General features: G+C 36.6%; 1 pseudogene across 1 annotated transcript; it reads left to right on the top strand.

Annotated features, from left to right (window-relative positions):
• Positions 1 to 937: 937 nt before the first annotated feature.
• LOC105005405 lies at positions 938 to 1343 on the top strand (annotated as a pseudogene). Its single transcript, XR_827316.1, has 2 exons — positions 938 to 1218; positions 1263 to 1343. The product of XR_827316.1 is annotated as a 60S ribosomal protein L39 pseudogene (transcript).
• Positions 1344 to 7078: the final 5735 nt, after the last annotated feature.

The following is a 7078-nucleotide window of genomic DNA, read 5'->3' as shown; positions in this document are numbered from 1 at the left end:
TGCCAGGAGAAATATCAATAACCTCAGATATGCAGATGACACCACCCTTATGGCAGAAAGTGAAGAGGAACTAAAAAGCCTCTTGATGAAAGTAAAAGAGGAGAGTGAAAAAGTTGGCTTAAAACTCAACAGAAAAACTAAGATCATGCCATCTGGTCCCATCACTTCATGGCAAATAGATGGGGAAAAATGAAAACAGTGGCAGACTTTATCTTTTTGGGCTCCAAAATCACTGCAGATGGTGACTGCAGCCATGAAATTAATAGATGTTTGCTCCTTGGAAGAAGAGCTATGACCAACCTAGAAAGCATATTAAAAAGCAGAGACATTTGCCAATAAAGGTCTATCTTGTCAAAGCTATGATTTTTCCTGTAGTCATGTACGGATGTGACATTTGGACTATAAAGAAAGCTGAGTGCTGAAGAATTCATTCTTTTGAGCTGTGGTTTTGGAGAAAACCCTTGAGAGCCCCTTGACTGCAAGGACATCCAACCATTCAATTCTAAAAGAAGTCAGTCCTGATTATTCATTGGAAGGACTGATGCTGAAGCTGAAGCTCCAATACTTTGGCCACATGATGCCAAGTACTGACTCACAGGAAAAGATCCCTATGCTAGGAAAAATTAAAGGCAGGAGGAAAAGGGGATGACAGAGGATGAGATGGTTTGGTGGCATCACCACCTCGATGGACGTGAGTTTGAGTAAACCCCAGGAGATGTTGAAGGACAGGGAGGCCTGTCATGCTGCATTCCATGGGGTCGCAAAGCTTTGGACTCGCCTGAGCAACTGTACAGAACTGAACTGCATATAAATGTATATACTATACATTCTATATCTATACTTTCTTTCTCTTTAGTTCTCTCAAAACCAGAACAGTGGAGGGCCTAAGTTTGGCTAGAAGTATTATTGTGTTTCATATAGAAAAATTTTAAGCTCTTTTCTCTTCTCCGCCATCCTATGTGCGGTTGAGTTCTTTCCTCACCATGTCTTCTCACAAGACTTTCAGGATCAAGCGATTCCTGGCCAAGAAACAAAAGCAGAATCGTCCCATTCCTCAATGGATTCGAATGAAAACTGGCAATAACATCAGGTACAACTCCAAGAGAAGACATTGGAGAAGAACCAAGCTGGGTCTATAAGAAGCAAGCTGGGTCTATAAGAAGTGGTCTTAACATGTGTTAAGACCACTTTTTTAAGCAGCCAAATCACAATGAAAACATCACTACTGTAATGCTTGGCCCATGGTGTTATTTCCTCAAAACATCACTACTGTAATGCTTGGCCCATGATGTTATTTCCTCACTATCAGTCTGAGACCCAGTAATAAATATAAAACGTTGGAATTGTTATTGTATTATATGGTTTGTGATGACGTACTGAATAAATACTGTCAGTTAGGACATGGGCCTGTCCAATGATAGAAGTGTTGTCTAGCTACCAAGTACTTAGAAGTACAGCTTGTAAAATAGGAACTGGCTTTTAAAAAAAAAAAAAAAGAAAAATTTTAAATTGAAAATACAGGGGAAAAGTGTTTTCTCTTCTCTTTTAGAAGCATTCTGACTTTACTGTCCCAAGCTTTAACAGGGAGTTCATGTTATCTCATATTATTTACTAAATATTTCTTAGCTTGTTCATTTTATCACAAGATTATTTTATATTTGAAAAAAAGAGTTTTTAAGTATACCTTAAAAGAACTTCTCATGATATGACCAGCTCATCCTAAATTATTTCTCATAACTCAATGAATGTCTGAAGAACTTTGTGGCCTATACACCCCTTAGTGGAAACAATTTTTAGAATTCTAGGTATTTTTCAAGTGAATTCTCTATTTAAAATAGTAGCAATAAGTGATCCACTGGGCATGATGTGTTCATTTGAGTCAAACAAAGGATTCTTAATCTTTAATGGTTTTAATCAGAGTAGAAAATATTGACATACATTCAAATGACAATAATGTAATATGGTCTTATGTAAGTAAATTCATTAGATGTGAACAATGATTGCTAGAACAGAGTAGTCAAGTAATGTAACTCTTTGCTAACAGTCAAGAAATGTAGCTCCTCCTGACAATCATTGTAGTTATGTTTCTACAAAAACAATGTAAATTCATGGCCTGTGAATGCATGCATATTGATTAGTACCAAGATAATAAGACTGCATGATGACTGACTGAAAGGTATTTATGATTTTGCTTAGTGATAAGAAACAGATCTTGACAACTTTTGTAACAATTTATTTTCAGGTATCAAAGACAGCAGATACTTTAAAATGCATGTAAAATCTCTAACTTTCTAAAATACTTGAAATTTCAAAATTTTACATACCAGTTGAAAATGTTCAAAATGACTAGCAGTAATGTTTTATGTTAGAAAGACACTTGATTGAGTTGAAATAAATGAATTTCATAGCTTTACATCTGAGTATCCTTCTACTTGGTATACCTCATGTGGAAGACTTCTCTTCTTTCTTGTTACTTAGAATATGATGAAAACTTAATTGGTATTTTATTTCTTTACATTTTATGATACCAACACTTATTTGATAACTATATATGGCTGATCTTTCTTGTAGGAATACAGAAATGACTCTTACGGATATGGAAAATTAAATATGTTGAGTATGCATCATGTCAGTGTTAATGCTGTATATTAAAATGTAAAATTAATATATAAATTATTTTCATTTTTAAACTTTAGAGAAAGATTCTTCAATTATATTTAGATGCACTGAAATTCACATAAATTTCCCATAGACAGTAATTGAAAATTTCAATCTCCAGTAACTAAATGTATTTAGGATTAGATTAGAGAGAGAATGAATTAAGAAAACCTTGTGAGGGTTAATGAATCTTCTCATTATTTTATCAATTTTCTTGTATGCAAAAGTGAGACTAATACATTCCCAATTATATCTCATAACATTAGTTCCTTGATAAAAAGGGAATGTCTAGCCATGTGAGTTTGAGATATTTTGGATTAAACACAGATTGTCAATTTGTTTACTAAAGGACAAGGTTTTAATATGCAAACAGGTTTTTAAGAGCCCTATGAGACAGGAAGGGCTTCCCTGGTGGCTCTGCTGGTAAATAATCTGCCTGCAAAGCGGAAGACCTGGGTTCATTCCCGGGTTTGGGAAGATCCCCTGGAGAAGAGAACTGCTACCCACACCAGTATTCTTGCCTGGAGAATCTAATGGACAGTGGAGCCTGGCAGGCTATAATCCATGGGATCACAAGAGACACGACTGAGTGACTTTTACACACACACACATGAGCCAGGGAATGGTGGAAGTTGAGAATTAGGGGTGGGGAGACACATAGGAAATTGAAATCTAGTTGGGGATATTTGTGGCAAATATAAAATAATTGGAAACTTGTAAAACTTTTACATGCTTTTTTTTTTTTAAATTTTATTGTATTTTTAAACTTTACATATTCATTTTTTACCTCTTAACAAGACATTCTTCTAGGGTTTAAGATTTATGCCTGTGTCTTCTATGTGTATATTTCCAGTATCCATAACAATGATAAGCACACAATAACTATTTGCATGAAAAATTATATTTAATTGTGGAAAATATAATTGGAAAAATTTATTCCAATCAACCTTTAGGAACTATGAGTGAAAGTATTAATCTCTTAGTCCTATCCAACTCTTTGCAACCCCATGGATGGTGGCCTACTAAGCTCATCTGTCCATGGAATTCTCCAGGCAAGAATACTGGAGTGGGTTACCCTTTCCTTCTCCAGAAGATTTTCCCAACCCAGGGTTGGGAACCTGGATCTCCTGCCTTGCAGGTAGATTCTTTACAGTCTGAGCCACCAAGGAAGCCCTTAGGATATAGGTAGAATGTTTTAATTTTAAGTAATAAAAATTAACATTAAAACTGGAGTGCATGTGTATATATGGATAAGATCAGAGAAATCTACTATCCCCTTATTTCTGAGTAGGCATGTAATATGTACCAACTATTTACTTTTTTGAAATAAAAATTAAATTAGATAGCTTCTGAAATAGTCTCAAAATCTAGTTTATATAAACAACTGAATCTTGTTCAGACTTCATAGTTAAGATGCTGATGCATCTTTCCTTGAGGAGACATTCTTCAGGAAACTTTCTTGCTGGCAAAGTTTATACCATCTTGAAATAAGTAAACAGTCCATAAACTCTATATACTAGCAGGCAGCAGTAAACAATCAATCTCTGAATGACTCACTAGACCAGAAAAACTTCCTGAGATACCAAATAGTTTCTTCAAGCCTTGCATTCCACACATGTGTCTAGCAAAAATTCATTTAAAATTCCTAGCTTAGAGAATATGTAATATCTTACTAGCTTTAGGGAGAATCATTTCTGCAATATTTATCTTTGGTTACAATAAAGCAGTCTACAACTGCAAAGCCAGTTAAAAATAAGTTAATCAAAGATGACTTTACTTTTTATAATAGCAGTGACCTTGCAAAACCTGATCGTGAAATCTTGTTTACTTAGTCCGACTTAGTCCAACTTGCTTTCCTTTTAATAACCTGACTATTGCTATTCAAAAGAAAAGTGAAAGTGTCAATCACTCAGCTGTGTCCAACTCTTTGTGACTCCCTAAACTGTAGCCCGCCAGGCTCCTTTGTCCATAGAATTTTCCAGGCCAGACTACTGGAGTGGGTAGACCTTCCCTTCTCCAGGGGATCTTCCCAACCCAGGGATTGAACCTGGGTCTCCCGCATTGCAGGCTAATTCTTTACCATCTGAGCCATGAAGGAAGCTTCATTCAAAAGAAAATAATCTGTAAAATAGCAAAATCTAAGAACTGTAGGTACATCTGCATTTACTAATAATTTTTTTAAAAATTAAAGTTCAAGTAATGTTATTCTACCTCTGTGGCTTCCATACCTGGCTAAATGATACGGGCATCCTATTGAGATTGCTGAATGATTTTGAGTAAAAGAGTATGTTATGTCCGTAGAGGTTCACAGTTTCCAAATACATACTGTCCTTTAAACATACATATATTGGTATTTTCACATTTGCTTAGCTTCAGTTAAAATATTTATTTCTTAGTTAAATGATGAATTGGCATCCCAAAGGCAGGTATGATGTGATACAATCTGACTAGTAAATACATAAATAAAATAAATTGTTAAATAACAAAAGTTATTTATCAATTCATTTTTCACATAGTTCATAACATATGGGGCCATAGCAAACCCATTTTATTTTTGATTTATATAAGGAGTACGTCAAGGCTGTATATTGTCACCCTGTTTATTTAACTTATATGCAGAGGACATCATGAGAAACGCTGGACTGGAAGAAACACAAGCTGGAATCAAGATTGCCGGGAGAAATATCAATAACCTCAGATATACAGATGACACCACCCTTATGGCAGAAGGTGAAGAGGAACTAAAAAGCCTCTTGATGAAGGTGAAAGTGGAGAGTGAAAAAGTTGGCTTAAAGCTCAACATTCAGAAAACGAAGATCATGGCATCCGGTCCCATTACTTCATGGGAAATAGATGAGGAAAAGTGGAAACAGTGTCAGACTTTATTTTTTGGACTCCAAAATCACTGCAGATGGTGACTGCAGCCATGAAATTAAAAGACGCTTACTCCTTGGAAGGAAAGTTATGACCAACCTAGATAGCATATTGAAAAGCAGAGACTTTACTTTGCCAACAAAGGTCCGTCTAGTCAAGGCTATGGTTTTTCCTGTGGTCATGTATGGATGTGAGAGTTGGACTGTGAAGAAAGCTGAGCGCTGAAGAGTTGATGCTTTTGAACTGTGGAATTGGAGAAGACTCCTGAGAGTCCCTTAGACTGCAAGGAGATCCATCCAACCAGTCCATTCTGAAGGAGATCAGCCCTGGGATTTCTTTGGAAGGAATGATGCTAAAGCTGAAACTCCAGTACTTTGGCCACCTCATGCGAAGGTTTGACTCATTGGAAAAGACTCTGATGCTGGGAGGGATTGGGGGCAGGAGGAGAAGGGGATGACAGAGGATGAGATGGCTGGATGGCATCACTGACTCGACGGACATGAGTCTGAGTGAATTCCGGGAGTTGGTGACGGACAGGGAGGCCTGGCGTGCTGCGCTTCATGGGGTCACAAAGAGTCGGACACGACTGAGCGACTGATCTGATCTGATATATATTTAACTGAAGCACAATTAACAAGTTTCAAACATAAGTTTCAGCTCAGTTATATCCATAAAGTAAATATAGTTATGTAGGCAGAAGCCAGATTAAAACAGAATATAACCAGCACACCTTCTCCTAGCCACTACATGCCTCAGTAAGGGTAGCTATGGTCCTGATTTTTAACATCTAGAAATAGTTTTCCCTGTTTTCAAACACTGTATGAAAAAATTCCCACCAGGCTCCTCCATCCATGGGATTTTCCAGGCAAGAGTGCTGGAGTGGGGTGCCATTGCCTTCTCCATGAAAAAATTATACAGAATAAACTCATTTGTGCCTTGGGCTTCTTTGTCTGAACATGTGGTGTGTAAGATTTACCCATGTTTTTGATATAGATAAAGTTTAATCATTATCTTTGCTCTATAGTAGCACATTTTATGGGCTTCTCTGGTGGCTTAGTCGGTAAAGAATCTGTGTGGAATGTGGGAGACCTAGGTTCAGTTGGGAAGATCCTCTGGAGGAGGGCATGGCAACCCACTTAAGTATTCTTTCCTGGAGAATCCCCATGGACAGAGGATCCTGGAGGTCTACAATCCATGGGGTTGCAACAAGTCAGATATGACTGAGCATCTAAGCACAGCACATTGTATAAATAAATATACCATGATTTATTTATCTATTATTCTTTTGATAGGCAATTGGGTTTTTGTTGTTTCAGGGCTTAGAAGGAAAAAAAAAAAAAAAACACTGTTATGAGCATTATTTCACACTTACCCGATATTGTCAACTATTTTTCTCACATGTAAAGTAACAGGATTCCTGGTGCTCTCATCAAAACAGATAGTGTCTATTCTATTTTAATTTCATTCATGAAAGTCTCTTGTGTGTTGTATAGCATTGTTTTTTGAGTTGCAATTCTCAAATAAAGCAAAATAATTTATTTGCCAT

Source organism: Bison bison, unplaced genomic scaffold, assembly GCF_000754665.1.
Source record: "Bison bison bison isolate TAMUID 2011002044 unplaced genomic scaffold, Bison_UMD1.0 scf7180017864490, whole genome shotgun sequence".
Classification (NCBI taxonomy): domain Eukaryota; kingdom Metazoa; phylum Chordata; class Mammalia; order Artiodactyla; family Bovidae; genus Bison; species Bison bison.
The sequence above is the reverse complement of the archived record's forward strand: the minus strand, read 5'-3'. Positions and strand labels throughout refer to the sequence as shown.